Raw genomic sequence first — 16,451 nt, 5'->3', positions numbered from 1 at the left:
TTCCGAAGTGCATGATCTTTGTATTTAAGGGGAACAATTCCTTTTTTATGTCTAGTTAGGGGCATTTGTGGGACTATGATTTTCCAAGATCGGAGTAAGACGGATAGTAATTTGCCTGCCTCAGAAGTTCGGTCATGGACTCAACAGCCTCCATAGCGGAGTTGACTAAAAGGATCAACGATGCTACTATCGTCCTACTTCGGAATCAGTGGGTGAGGTCCATTGACTTTGATATGATCATAGGTTCTCCCGATTTAATACGGATTCTATTATCCTAAAAGGTTCTCTCCTTGACTGTTACAAGTGCACCCTTCTAGGCTTCCTCTCTGGTAACACAATCACTACTCACTTATTATCTTGCCTATTGCTTGCGTCTTAATATTTCTTACTAACTTGATCGTTGTAGAGCCTTGAACTGGCACACCCCCGGTCCTGGGCTTACCCATGGTTGTGTGTTCCTTTATAGGTTATCAGATCTCGAAGTATATACAAACAAACTTGTCAATTGGATCGTGCAAACTAGTTTCGTAGAATGCATTAATCATTGAAGGAATTTAAAATACCAACCCTATCACTCAATTTGCTCGATGGGTATACCACTTACGAGATGAAACAAAATCCTAAACCCCAAAACCTAATTAAACCTTTGCGCAATGGATCCTTTTATGATTCATCGGGGAAGATTTCACACACCACGCGCCATTTTTTTCCCTTCGCGGCAAATGTTTGCCCGACAAAAGCTTTCTTGCCTGACCGACTCACTCAGTCACGCAAAGTCTCTGACAAAACCTAAATGTTGACCAGTTTTTGCCAACCAAAATTTTGTTGGGTAAAATTCATTTACTTGACGAATTTTGGTTTGTAGGGCAAATTGTAATTTTTGGTAGTTTTTGCTAACTTGATGAGATTTTAATGAGGCACCTACATCGGAGTGGTCATACCCTTGTTTGCATTCAGGGGAAGAGTTAGGTTGACATGTAGAAACATTTGAACGTGAAGAATTGGAGACCGTGGGTTTAGGGGAGTACTGAAACAAAGGGGGAGAGTTAGGTTGACAAGTAAAAACATTTGTAGTTGAAGACTTGGACCGTAGGTTTAGGGCAGTATCGAAACAAAGGGCAAGAGTTAGGTTGACAAAGTTGCATGTGCCACAAACTCACGGACTGGCACTTGAGCTCTCGGAAATCTTTAAATCACATTCAGATTGTCAAAGTCACAAAAGTGAAAGAATTTAACTATTTAAGTGGAAAGTTTTGAAGAAAGTATTAGGTTTTGTGTTTGGATTTCTCTTGCAAACTAACATAAGAAGCTTCAATGCAAAATTAGTAACCTGTTGTATTTTTTCATATGCTGGAGAAGTTTAATAGTTTCATGAACTTCTATGTACCCCATGTTCGAATTTCAAATCATTGGACAAAGATCTTAACAACCGTCGGGCTGTGGATCCGATATTTATAAGTATTTATAGGAGCTACTTAGTATAATTACCAAACTCCTGTGAACTTATTGATATTGTGTTAGGATAAGGCTGTACCCCTAAGTTATTGTACCTATAATTTTTGTATCAATATTCACAACATTATCTTTTCATGATAGCAATGCTAAAGTGGATTTGACATTATTGTTTAATTAGAAAAATGAACATCTAGATAAACTCTCTAGATACCAATCATTAACTACTTGAAGTTGATTTAAACTTAATCCTTAATGGCTAGGACCTTCAATGGCAAACAACATAATAGTTGTTTAGATCACATCTTCATTATCGCCTTTCTCACGAAAAGATGCACTTCATGTGATTATAAAATAGTTGCAGTCCTTAAGAAATACTATGGTATCTATTACAAAGAGGAAAATAATGCATCCCAAACTATCTCTTTATTTGGTTGAGATATTTAGTATTACTACCTAACTGAGGGTTGTAGCATAGCAATGGAATTTCTTAATTCAGTTTCATGCCTCAGGTTTGTTGAGCGAGTTCTGTTGCCAAGCACTCCTTTAGATCCACCACTACCTGACTCATGCTTAGCCTTTTGATGGCAATTGGAGATACGCATGCATTTGCTATTTCCACAGCTTTCCAGACTGAGTTAGTATTGAATTTTCCTTCTAACCTCGGATCAACAATACTGTAAATGTCTCCTTTTTGAAGCATGAAACTGAACCATTCACTAATGCAACTCCGCTCATGCGTTCTAGAAAAAACAGGTCGACTTGTGATAATCTCCAACAGTACAATCCCAAAGCTATAAGCATCACTTCTTTATTCAATCTCTTTGATGCGTAATACCTGCAAGCCAAACCATATATCTCAAATCATATCATCCAATGTAAAATGTTTTCCAAAATGATTTATAGTTTCTTTCTTCATTCTCCTTGTTAATTATATATTTATAATTGTTTGCATCTATAATAAGGACACAGACGATGCCTCAAATAAATGAAAAGAACTCTTACTCAGGGTCAAGGTACCCGGGAGTGCCAGCGACATTTGTTGTTATATGCGTTCCATCCTCTGTAGGGAAACTTCTGGATATGCCAAAATCAGAGAGTTTGGCTTCGAATTTTTCATTCAGCAAGATGTTTGTTGATTTCACATCCCTGTGGATTATAGGCGGACTGCATCCATAGTGCAGATACTCCAGTCCTGTTTTTAAAATTCAGATACAACTTCAAAAGTAGATACCATTTCGTTATCAATAATGATTGGTATTTAAGCTCCTAAAACTCAAAGTCTCAAAAAGTTGCTGACATACTCTCTAATAAAGTTCAGCCCTACGTACCACAGTATGTTGGACGCACCTATATTAAGCGTATCATTTTTGTGTCTAAATAATATGATTGGTTAGTTATACAGACCTTGTGCAGCTTCTATTGCTATTTGAAGTCTATCTCTCCAACTCAAGATATTTGATCTGCTACCTGCGTACATAAAAAGATATAACTATCTTATTTTATAAAGTCAGGTGGTCCAGGAAAATAGAATTATCAAATTAAGGACTACCAAAGAATTTAAAAGTACTAGTTAATTAAGAAATGAATGGCAAATTTAGTACTGAGTAATTTCATTTGCAGCCAAACCTGAAAGATGTTCTCGTAGGTTTCCATTGGCCATGTACTCGTAGATCAGCCCTATGTTGGTTTCATCATTGCAATATCCAACAAGACTTGTCAAATTTCTATGATGAACTCTCAGAAGAAGATTAACCTGTAATTTAGTAGGTCAGAAACGCTACATGCAATTTGATAAGATTAATATTGATCTGAAAAACAGTGGGATCAGTTTATTTAATATGACAGACATGCCTCTGTGAGAAATTGCTGAAACCCTTGAACTGATGGCGGTGAAAGCATCTTGACAGCCACCTGAGTGTCGTCTATGTGGCCGTGATAAACTGGTCCAAAGCCGCCTTTTCCAAGAACCCTCTTGAACCCCTTTGTAATCTGTACTATATCAGAGTACGTAAACTGTCTCCCTTTAGGCTCAAATGACCCATGCTGAATGGTTACATTTGCATCTGTGCTATTTCCTACAATCATAACATTTTTCATAAGCATCTTATACAATCAAAACCTTCTGTCTGTGATTATTTATTGCAGAAGAAGATGACACTAACAAATATGGAATCTTACCAAGTTGCCTTTTCCTTTTAGAAGCAGCCCGACACCAGATAGCTGCTGCACTGAGTAAGAGGACTGACACTAGTGCATCAACCGAAACAATTATCATCGGAACAAAAAAATTATACTTCCTGTTCTTCTTCTTGTTGCAAGAAACATTTCCGGATAGGTTTGGATTTTCGCACAAACTGACATACGAAAATGATATTCTATTGTTTAATCAATTATGGTCAAAGATAATATAATTCCCAAATAAAAATTGTAACACATGTTCTTATATCTAAAAATCAAGTTTCTGCGGAATGCCACATCATTTAAAATTTCTAGGAAGAAAGAAGTTAAAAAAAAAACCAAGAAAGACTGGTGGATTATGTTTTAGTCGGTCTGAGCTCAAAATCATCCACGCACATGTTTATATTTTTTATATTTTTTCTCACTCTCTCTCTCTCTCCAATTAAGCCATCAAAGTACTTTTGTTCAAACAAAAAACAGTACTTTTGTATAAAACATACTGCTGTCCGGGTATTTATTTTTTCTATTTTAATATGTAGTTTTTTCTATTTCCTTCAACAAATCTCCTCGTTCTGCTATAAAAAAAAACAAAAAGTGGCGCACCTTAATGATAGTAAACCATCCTTCCATCTGTCAATGAGTACCATCGGAATTGAGCCTGTGAGGTTGTTATTCTCCAAATTTCTGCAAAGGTAGATTAAGCAGTACATATATAGTTAGCATGCTTTCTAAATGAGGACACATATATAACAAGATTAGGATTAATGGAAAAATTAATTGGGGCCTGACAGATGTAACATTTTCAATAGGTTGGACCCAATATGGCCACATGTATATTTAATGGAAAAATTATCTGGGACTTAACATATGTGACATTTTCAATCGGTTGGGTAGTTATTCGGAATGTTAAAAAAGGTTTATACGAATTTGGGTCCTATTTGTTTCATGTCACCAATTTTAATGGGTTTTCTAACAGACTTTGACAGCATGTGGGAAAGTGAAAAAGAAGTTGAGTTTTAGGAAGTTAAGTGACACAATTTCAATTACATGGTGCAAGACTCGTATTGAGTTTCAAATGTGTAAATAAGCGATAAGACAATAACAAAATACACACACACATATATAACAAAATAACTTACAAGACATTTAACGTCGGCAGTTGTGACAAAGTTTCTAGAATTGATCCTCTTAAGTTGTTGTTTGATAAATCCCTGCAATGAGCAGCTCAACTCATTTAACACTACTGATTATGATGACTGAAAGTCTTCCAGCAAAATTCGTATCATTTCTTTTTCGGTATAATTGATCATTTGCCGTATTATTACTGTTTGGGTTAAAACTTGAACTTTGGGCTCAAGAAGGAGTTGGCCCAAAAGAAAAAGGTCTAGAAGGAGAAAAGTCCGAAGCCCAGCCAAAGCCCAGAAAGCAGGAGAGACCCTTTTCTGACTAGGTGCAGACCATTTGAACCACTTGCTCACCTACTTAGAGGTCAAGTGGTATAGACCAGCCAGCTAATCAGCCCAAAAGCACTTTACAGTGGCAGTACAAGTAAAAAGCTGATGAATCATTGCCATTCAAGTTGCATTCGGGCAAGATTATTGCTACAGGAGGCCAAGACGAAGTGTCTATAAAAGAAGAAAGAGAAATCAGAGATAAGGACACTCAATCAAACAAACAAATACAAGCACAAACTCAGCTCAAACCAGATTTTCCTTCAACAAAGCTGTAGTCAGCCCAAGTCTTCATCCCTTTCAGGATCAACCCTCACCAAAGCCTTTGTAATAGCTCTGCTACCTTGTCTAGAACTTGCTGTAGTATCGATTTCCTTTTGTAAACCCATCTCCTTACCCCTCTTTCTAAGCTCTCAAACCCCTTGATAAACCACAAAGATATGAAGTTGCAAGACGATCAGCCTTGCCCGACAAGGTGAAACCTTGCCCGACCCTCTTTGTTTTTGTCTTTTCATTCAGTAGTCTAGCAATATGTTGTATACTTCCAGTTGTATCCAAGTTATTTCTGGCAAGTTGATGATTAAAAAGACTCCTCAGTTCTTGAATCCGATTTAAATATGTCTTCACAGATTGAATCAGATCTAAGTTCTAAGCCCTCGGGCATGTAAGATTGATCATTTAAAAGTCCTTGGTCTCAAGGCATAAAAAAAGAATCTTATGTGGACTTAACCTATCCACGACAGTCTTTGATAAACAAGAAGTCCGAAGTTACTTGGGGCGCAAGTAATCGACCTATCCTTTAGTGTTATTTCTATTATATTATGATTATCATAGAACGTTTGATTTCTTGACAAGCTTTCGGTCTGTTTTGGTCAGCATCCAAGGCTATGGCTTGTCTGAACTACACTGAGCTGAAAGGGAAAACCATGAGAATAATGTGGTATCAGAGGGATCCCGCTCCGATCAGAAGGTTTTTCCCTGATGCTTGTGGGCTAAGATACGCCGGCGGATAAGTAGTGAACCCCAGAGTGTCGGCTGCATATATAAAAACATAAGATTAGATTTTTACCAGTCAATTAAATTTCCTTGGATATTCTAATTAACTACTGATCACGAAGAATAATGCAAGAAAAATCATATTCTCTAACCACATTGGAGAACTACGAGGCAGTTGATGCGCACTTATTAAATCAAATCATGTATCAATTACTACCGACAACTGTTAATTAATACATCAGCTACCATATCATATCATCAGTTAACATGCTCGCTCTAATAGAAATTAATCGCCAATGCAGCTAAAGTGACCATATTATTAATCTAAAGCACTTAAATTCTGAGCTGCAAAAGAAAAAAAAGCAGCAAAACAGTCAAACAGTCATTAATTGCACTAACAATTTAAACTTGCAGTTCTGTTAACTAAAAATCTTATGCAGATCATCATTAAGTTGCCCATTATGCTAATTAAGAAGCAATTAATTACTGTTTAATATTGTTAATAACAAAAGCACTTTTGTTGGAAGCTAAATTTTCAACTTACCAGTGATGTCAGTTGCCAGTTTGCCATTGTTGGAAGTTTTGAGACTCTTGTCCCACATTGGTGAAAACAAGATTCCAAAGTACCTTTATATATGTTTTGTCTTCTACAATATTAGTTATGTGTTGGACCACTTGGAATGAGAATTGAGGCTTGGGCCACCATTTCTGTGGATTGGGCTTGATGATTATACCATAATATTAATATAAATTAATATTAATTAATTAAGACAAGGGCCTTGGGCCTTGGGGCCTAAGAATTAAAATTAATCTAATCAATTAGTTTTAATTTCAAATTAAGTTTTTAATTAAATTAATTAAAAACGTTTTGATTAAAGATACAACCTTTTGTAGAGAGTTGTAAAGCTTCAAATACATCCAAAAGGTATTTGAAGAGGTATGAAAGAGCCTATATAACTGGAGTCCTCAGTTCATCATCTTTCATCTTTTCTTCTTCATTTTCTTCCGTACAAACTTTCCAGAGAGAGTAAACACACAAAGCAATTCGTTAGAATTCTATAATCCAGTGCGGGTTGTAGGATTAGGTAGTTGTATCCTGGTCGAGCAGACGTTATAGAACCACAAGCACAAGAGTGAGACGGAATTACTGTTCGAAGGACATAGCTTTTACGCTAGCCTCTACCTTCTGTAATCAAGGTAGTACTATTGATATTCTTATATTAATTTCTGTATTTATTGTATACTTTTCATTCTGTATAGCAAATACTTTTTGTGAAATAAAATTGTGAATTTCAAGTTCTGTTTATTTCTGTTATATTGTTTATTTCTAAATTGTTCTCCAACAGCCATTGCAAAACCTCCCAGCTGATGGCTCACAAAGTCCCTTCCATAAGGTGGGTAATTAGCCTTGAAAATGGTAGGGAGGTAGTCATTGTTGCCCACATCAACTGCAGAGTCTCCAAACGTCATGATTGCCGGAACAAGTGTGGTTGACTCTTGTGCATAATTTCCTCCAATCACAAACGCAAAAGCCAAAACCAAACCAAAAGCTGCTGCTCTCAAGAAATGGCTTTCCATGTTGTGAAAAACAGAAGTGCTTTGTGTTGTGAAATTGGAACTTATAAAGTGCTTTTGAAAATGGCCCTTTTGAAGTTTCTGGTTAGGCATTGAATGATAGATCAACTGGTTTTATGGATTTAATTACCCACACTAAAAATTAGGAAATGACAATCACACACATTTTGTCTGTTATATCATTGATTTATTCAATCTAATGCCCAAACATAATAAATTACTGACCCTTTTGGTCTTGCTTTACTTTAATTTCTTGTGATAATTTGAAGACAAGACGTTTTTTTTTTTTTTTGGGTATTAAATATGCGGTTGCATAGGGTGGTTGAGAGGATAGCAGGTGGAGGCATTATGAGTTAAAAGGCATGTCAAAGCTGCATGTGATGGAGTTATTTTGGTGGTTCTGAAAAATCTTCTGGCCTAGCACAACTGGTTGGACAAATAAGGCATGGAAATAGGTGGCTTTACTTGGCCAACTAAAACTAATAAAATTAACATGTTGCAAATGCATTAGGTCAATTGGTCAAGGCATAGTATCGTTCAAGTTCATATCACTTTTCTGTATTAAAGATACATTGTTTAGAAGATCGTATAGAATTGGAAATGCGTGTTAATTAGGATAACTGGTCGGATTCAATTGTCAGAAATTGAAATAAAACTTTGCACTTAAATGGGCTCATGAGCATGGCATCACTCTCATAGACCTGGGCGGTAGAATTGGAAATGAAATGAGCGCGATTAGCTTATTTTGAAGTTTACACTAAATTCATACTGTTCTAAACTTCTAACTAACTTGGTTAAATTCATATCCGCAATTATAATTGCTTTGTTTTGATAAAACATACGTATAATTAATTTTGATTAACTAACCTTGAATTAATCTTAAACCTAACCCAAGGACGATCAAACTACACTAAAACATGCATCGAGCCCTTCAGACATTGTGAGTCACAAATGGATGAGGTCTCTTAATGTTTTAGAAATAATTGGTTGGAACCGTTCTTTATAATTATTGATGATTTAGGACCTGGCATTTGAAGTGAGGTGCCACATTTACCACAATCTACGGTCAAGATCTGCAACAAATCAGAGTGGATATTGTTGCCACAAAGCTTTGCCAGCTTCAACATTGTGACGCGTTCTGTGCTTGTTTGATGTTTCTGGAAATTAAATGAGACTCAGACTTGTATCTTTATTGAGAAGAAATGTAGTAGTGGCAATAAAAAAGGCCTGCATAAAAATGCCATTAGGAAAACTAATGAAAAGGGCTTGAAAACTTTGAGTTTTAATGATAAGGACAAAATAAAGGGTAAAGTGAATAGTAGCAGGATTAACTTTTTAGTGTAAAAATGTGGTTTTTCGTTAAAGTGAACAGTACCAGATGCTTTTCGTTAAAGTTCCCTGTATTATTAGTAATTATAATAGGTATAAGCCTAAACTATCAGCATAAAAATGATATCCAAATTAATGTTAACTCTTATCATGTGCACACCGCGTGACTCTCATTTGAGAATAAAAGCGTCACTTTGCTAAACTTTCAGACACAAAAACTATAGAATCACTCATATTTGCATAGGTCGACATTTTACAAATTTAGGGTTTTTAATTATTCTAAAGAACGAAGTGACCGGATTACCTTACATGTTGTGCACATGCTTTCATTTAACATAAATTTGGATGAAATGAATGAAAAACTAATAGCAGGGGAAATTGGCCAAAAAAAAAAATAGTTTAAGTTCTTAATTTTCCAACTAAAATGTTCAGGAGGGAAATCGAAAGTTAAGTGAAAGTTTAGGGGAGAAATCGGCAGTTTACTCAACGTATAATTTGGAATTTGGAAAACTGTTGGAATTCGAAGCAATCATTACCATTATTTAAATTTCATACTTGAATTCTATGTATATATGCTTCTCCAAATTCGTGCCATAAGATCATTAAGAGATAATCTTTTTTAAAACAGAATAATTATACAACCTGATCATAATCAACAATTTGCACTGATATAATTATAAACAGCATGGTGGTGTTGCCAAGCATATGCAATCACAACTTGGATTAAACATGCAGTTCATGTATGTAATCCAGCGTTAAACGTTTTGATCATATATATAATCAATGACTCTAATACCAACTGTTAGAGTTATATGGTTATACAATAAAACACAAATGAAAAAGCTGGATTGCCTGATCATATCATGAAGCAGTAACCAAGGTCTTCTACAAATACCTAGCCGGATACAGCTACTTTATGAGAAGTATTATGTTATGTGTATCTAAGATCTGCAGGGACCTTAGTATTTGTACAAGCTAAGAACTAGGGTTTCCGTCCATAAAGGAAACCTAATCCCACTTTCTTAGCTACCAAGAAAGGTATCATAATCACAAGTAATTAAGGACTCCATCAATCCTACTTATATTATAAGACACTTAATATAAGATTGATACCTTAAGAGATCAAATCACAATCTACATTATTCTCTAATATTACATTCCTAATACATGTAGTAGACCACTTAATTGTTGATTTATATTAGATAGGTTGACATGTCAAAATGATCCCTGCGTTATAGTCATGGGGTCAATTTAGTCCCCATGTTTCCAAATTGGACAATTTGGTCCTCATGTTTATCTTCGTTAGCCAATTAAGGAATTTCCATGTAATCTCTATTAAAAAATTCCGACCTCCTCCCTAACGTTCTCTACTCTTCCAATTTTCTTGCACCCCCACTTTTTCTATGTCACAACCCTAAGAATTTTTTAGATTAGAAGTTTTATCTCTTATGTGTGTCATTTCTTGCTGATTTGCATTTTTTGTATATTTAAATTGCGGTATGTTTCTCGATTACACAGTTAGAGGCAAGGTAGTTGGGGTTAATTTTCTTGTGACTACGAAGATGGAACTCGCGCGGTGACAAGTAGGGTCACGATGGATCTAGAGACGTGTTCATCGAGTTGCCTGCATGTGTGGCTAGGGTTGGGGTTTGGATCAAGGACAGGGTGGATGTCATGGTAAGTTTGTTTATTTTATTTTTTTCATTTTGAAATTAAATATTTTTCTATTTTAGTTGAGAATATTTTTCTATAATAGGTTACAATATTGTTAAATTTTTAACAAAGATTGGGCGGAATGTTCTTAATTGGTTAATGGATAAACACAAGGACTAAATTGGTCAAACTAGAAACATGAGAACTAAATTGACCAAATGACTATAACACAAAGACTATTTTGACATTTAAGCCTATTGGATAAATCCAACATTTAGACCAAAAACATTGCACTAAAACTAAAAGAAGAAAAAGATAATTTCGATGGTCACAAATTGGCCGAGCTGGCCTCTAGGCTCAGAACATGCTAGTCTCTATTGGACTTAGACATAGGGTCAGGCTCGTGACACAAAAGTGGGCTAGCTCGGGCAATAAAATGGAGAATGTCTAAAGTAATGGTCTTTAAATCTGTGATAATTGGTCCCTTAACTTATTAAAATGTGCAATTATGGTTCTTTCGTCAACTCCGTTAGAACTTTTGTCAAAATGAGTCACAGTGGAAGGACCATTGCTACATGGGTTAAAGCTAAGGGACCACTGCTCAAATTAGGTTAAAGTTAAGGGACCATTTCTCCAATTGGATTAAAGTTGAGGGACCATTGCTACTTTTTCATTTGGTTTTCTATATTTGCCCCTTTAATTCAGCCTCACGTGTGTGGCATGTGACTCATTTTGATAGAAGTTCTGTTTGAGTGAACAAAAAGGACCATAGTTGCACGTTTTGATGAATTAAGGGACCAATAATCATGAATTTTTAGTTAAGGGATCATTACTCCAATCGGACTAAAGTTGAAAGATCATTGCTACAATTTCCTCTTTTATCAAAATAGGTTTACTTATACTATCTAATTGAGGGACTTTCCAATTCCATAGAGATTGATTTCATCTTAGACATCATCTCAATGGAACTTCCTATTCAGTTTGATTGCCACTCTGCTTTGCTCAAGCTAGTTCTGTTGCCAAACACTCCTTTAGTCCCACCACCACTACACTCATGTTAGGCTTTTTGGTGGCATCTGTAGATACACATGCCATTGCTATTTCCAAAGCTTTCCAGCCAGAGTTAACATTGAAGTTCTTGTTAATCTCGAATCAAAGATCCCGTTAATGTCCCCCTTTTCAAGCAAGAAAGCAACCCAATCACTAATGTGATCATGCGTTTTTGATAAAAACATGTTTACTAGTGATAATCTCCAACAACACAACCCCAAAGCTATAGATATTGCTTTTCTCATTTAACCTGTTTGATAAGTAGTACCTGCAATATAGACTATGCAACTCAAGTCATTATCTTATGAATGTTTATGCGTAGCCATATATAATGAAAGGTGAAAAAAAAACTAGGATTAAGTACTAAAATCCCCCAACCTTTTAGTATCATTCCAAATTGGTCTCAACCTTTTTAAACGTTCTAAACAAATACCCAACTTATTGAAAATGTCACATCCATTAAGTTCCAGTTAAAAATCTTTTAAATTAACTAGGCTTACTTCATCTCCAAAATCAATAGAAGGTCATGGAAGCATAGCCTCCACAAACTAATGGTTACCACTACCCTCATCATGCCATCACCTCTAAACCCATTGCAAAACCATCAACTTCACCCTACTACTCAAGTCACCAACTTCGAGAAGAAGGTTATGGAGGTTGCTGAAATGGCATGGACTGCCATGATGCAACACCACCATCTTCACCGCCCACAAAGAAGAACTAGAAGCTTTACGAGCCGAGAATCGGAAAAAGAGGAAATCATATGAGTATAAACAAACTCCTTGAAACCCTATGTGAATTCTTAATCCTCTTCTTCGTTAAGAGATTGTCCTCCTGATGTATTTTGATTTGGGTCCATTTTCGATTCAATTCAATACCTGTTTGATCATTGGGTTCCATATTATATAATCTATGTTTGAAATTTAGATTTTGAGGCAACTAATATTAATATTGTCCATGATATATCAAAGTGGTGGTTGTATAGAATCTATTTTTGAAAAATGAAATGGGGCTTGATGGATGTAACATTTTTAATAGGTTAGATATTTGCTTGGAATGTTTAAAAAGATTGAGACCAATTTGGAATGACACTAAAAGGTTTGGAGGAGGGGAGGGGAGGGGGGGGGGGTACTTAATCCAAAAAGCTATATATAGATATAGATATCCTTCTGTCTATATCTGGATCCTCTACCAGATTTTCTGTCTAGCAGAAAATACAATGCTTTTAATCTTAACCGTTCACAATGATCTAATGTCTAGGAATTGTTTAAAGAAATTTTAAATATTTGCCAAACACTTAGAAGCGACTCCCAAACAAGCGTTGAGAACAATAATTACTTACTAGGGGGCATGTTGGGACTACCTAATAATTAACATTTAACCTTAAATCACAATGTGATATATAGAACAAGAAGCCGTACCTGTCGAAGCCAACGTGGTTGTCAAAAGAACTCTTCTACTCACTCAAACCCTTTATGCTCTTATGGTGATAGAACCCTAGACTTAGAACCAATGCTTTGTGAGTAGGGAATCCTTTTTATTTATTGATGACTGGCAGCCAACTTCCATCTATCATGGGTGAGTTGGTTATCGTCCCATATCATCACAACGTGGAAGTTATTGAGTGGCGGAGGAACGGTTTGTATTCAAAGCATTTTGAATGTGTTTCCACAATTATAGGAAGCTAGTATTCCACGTATACAACCCATTGATGAATTTAAATTTATTTTTATCAGCATATATCTTAGTCCTTATCACAACAAGTTGAGTCCACATAAGATTCTTACATTCTCCCACATGGACGTAACTAGTTGTGTTCTATAAGATATATGACCAAAATAAAATTCATCCCTTAAGTGATCACATTGAGTCTACGCCGCTGACTTCTTATACACATTGACCAGCATGCATTTAGAAGATTGGACTTCAGGAAATAATACATGTATCATACTGTATCCACCCTGAAACGACAATTTTCAAATTCATGTTGTATAATGCAGATGAAACATACATTTATACACATCCACAAATTTTACCCGGTACATACACACACACACACACACACACACATATATATATATATATATATATATATATATATCTTGTATAAATATATATCACTCCATTCCTCTCGTCAATTCACCCATTTCACCTTTATTGATCGAACCCAAATTTTTCATTTTCAATCATTGAATTTTGGCTAAATAACCAAAATGGTCCCTGAGATTTACATAACTCATCACTTTGGTCTCTAACATTTCAAATCAATCAAAGTGGTCCCTGAGATTGTCCACCATCCATCATTTTGATCATTCCGTTAAAAGCTCTGCTGAGTGTCTCGAAGCTCTTCAGGAAGTTTGGGCAATTTTCAAAGCTTCGTAACTCAATCATTTTTTTTACCAAATTCGACCCATAATATATCAAAATGAAGATAGGAAAGTGTAGAATAAGATTATACCTATTTAGAAGCCCAATGGTTGCTGGAGGACAGCCACTTTCGAGCCATTTTCCAGCCAAACCACGGCGATTTAGCCGTCTAAAAAGGTACCATTCTCTTAGTCTCATCAAAAGGTATGATTTTAGTTTTTGAATCACTTGATATCGTTTAGTATTGAAGAAGTTATGAACGTTTAAAGTTTACCCAGTTTCCGGCGAGTTTTCCAGTTTTCTCTCGGACCAGTCAACTTTGAGGCAATTTTCCGGCTATCTCCAGCAACCATTGGGCTTCTAAATAGGTATAATCTTATTATATACTTTCCTATCTTCATTTTGATATATTATGGGTCGAATTTGGTTAAGAAACGATTGAGTTACGAAGTTTTGAAAATTGCTCAAACTTCCGACCAAGAGTTCCGGGACACTAAACGGAGTTTTTAACGGAATGAGCAAAATGATGGATGGTGGACAATCTTAGGGACCACTTTGATTGATTTGAAATGTTAGGAACCAAAGTGATGAGTTATGCAAATCTCAGGGACCATTTTGGTTATTTACCCTTGAATTTTTTCTTTCAAACTCGTGCATTTTCAGATATCAATCAACATGTTCTTTGGAACAAGGATCAATCACAACATTATGGATTAATCACATGACATACATATCACATTATCATAAAAAAACTTGAAATGGCTAAATTCAACATTTATTAAAAGCAATAGTCATTTACTCCCGCACATCAGCCGACTCAAATTCATCATGAATTCCCATATTTGCAACATGACTCTTGAAAGCTCCCATAGCTAGTGGCTTTCTTAATGGGTTAGCTAGCATCAGCATTTGTCAGGCACTTCTCATTTCCTCACATGAAAACACCATCAAAATATGAATGTGTCTTGTAATGAAGCCTCAATTTGGAGTAGGGCCGGCCCTGAGAATTTGGGGGCCCTAAGTGAGCCTTCGAAATGGGGTCCTAGAGTTCTTTGACTCTCGACCCTTTGTACATTGACATGTGTAAAAAAAATTCACTAAATACATGAAAAGTCTATTTCTAAATCAAATATCATTAAAAATTAATATAAAAAAAATAAAGATATACAAACATTACTCAAATATTAGTATATTACCCGTCTCGCATTTTTAGATGCAAATGCACTTATTAAGTTTACATAATCTAATTTTTCAACCAATTCAAACCAAAAGAGAAGTCCCTACCCATTACGCCAAATTCCAATCATTTTTCTATTGTTACAATGTTACTTATTACATTCAATAAATGAATGAATGGTTGGATTACAGAGACAACATCTTACAACTAGGAAAAATACTAGAGTGAAGAGGATAGTAATTTTCGTATACGCGCCTAGGCGGACAAAATGGATTTGAATAATTTATTATATATTATATAAACTAATTAATTTGAACATTTAATAATGTCATTTTTCTAAAAGGTGAGAGTTTTAGCCCTTTAGGTACATAATAATGATATATGTGGTGTGATCTTAAAATAGGATAATAAAACCCCATAAAAATAAACATAAATGTGATATTTACGAGAGAAGCAAAAAAGTAAAAATAAGATGGTGGGGACTATTTAAAGAGAAGAAGACGTGCATATATATAAATAAAAAAAGATGGTGGGACCATCTTAAGTAAAATCGTGCAATTAAAATAATGTTGGGAATATGGTTGTCTTCTTTCTCGTGCGAGGCCGACTCTGCAACAAAAGATTTCCAAATTCCAGCTTTTACATATAAGCCCGCATAGCTCCTGTCCATCATCGTCCAGTTCCGTCTAACTTTGCCTAAAAATTGGGGGCCCTTCTGAAATGGGGGCCCTAAGCGGGGGCCTACTCCGGCTACCCTTAAGGCCAACTCAGATTTGGAGTTTGCCTAAATACTTCCAATGAAGCCTCAGTTTTTCCCTTGCAGATAAACTAGTTATTCAATGAATAACCATGATAGACAAATGTGAATTCAGTTGATAACTCAATGGTCTTAAACAGAAAATAATATAGTGTAGACAACACTCCCACTAAGTTACCATAACTTAATTACAGAATACTTCAAACAAGGCTTTAAACATACTTCGGGATCAACCTTACTCAAGCAATTACATAACACATACTGTATATCATCACAAATTTGTTTTCTACCTTTCCATAGTATTAAAAGCAACACAAATTTGTTCACCAAAACCACATGTACGGATGTTATTGGGGTTTCTCCTTCAGTCCATGCTTCATTTTAAGGTTGGCTATTGTGTGAAATTTAGTCCCTTTAATTTCGTTTTTACTATTCCCCAGTAACATTGGAAAGCAAGAAACAT

General features: G+C 35.5%; 1 pseudogene; it reads right to left on the bottom strand.

Annotated features, from left to right (window-relative positions):
• Positions 1-1,672: 1,672 nt before the first annotated feature.
• LOC126634577 (LRR receptor-like serine/threonine-protein kinase IOS1) overlaps positions 1,673-16,451 on the bottom strand; it is a 30,877-nt pseudogene continuing 16,098 nt past the window's right edge.

Source organism: Malus sylvestris, chromosome 9, assembly GCF_916048215.2.
Source record: "Malus sylvestris chromosome 9, drMalSylv7.2, whole genome shotgun sequence".
Lineage (NCBI taxonomy): Eukaryota > Viridiplantae > Streptophyta > Magnoliopsida > Rosales > Rosaceae > Malus > Malus sylvestris.
The sequence above is the reverse complement of the archived record's forward strand: the minus strand, read 5'-3'. Positions and strand labels throughout refer to the sequence as shown.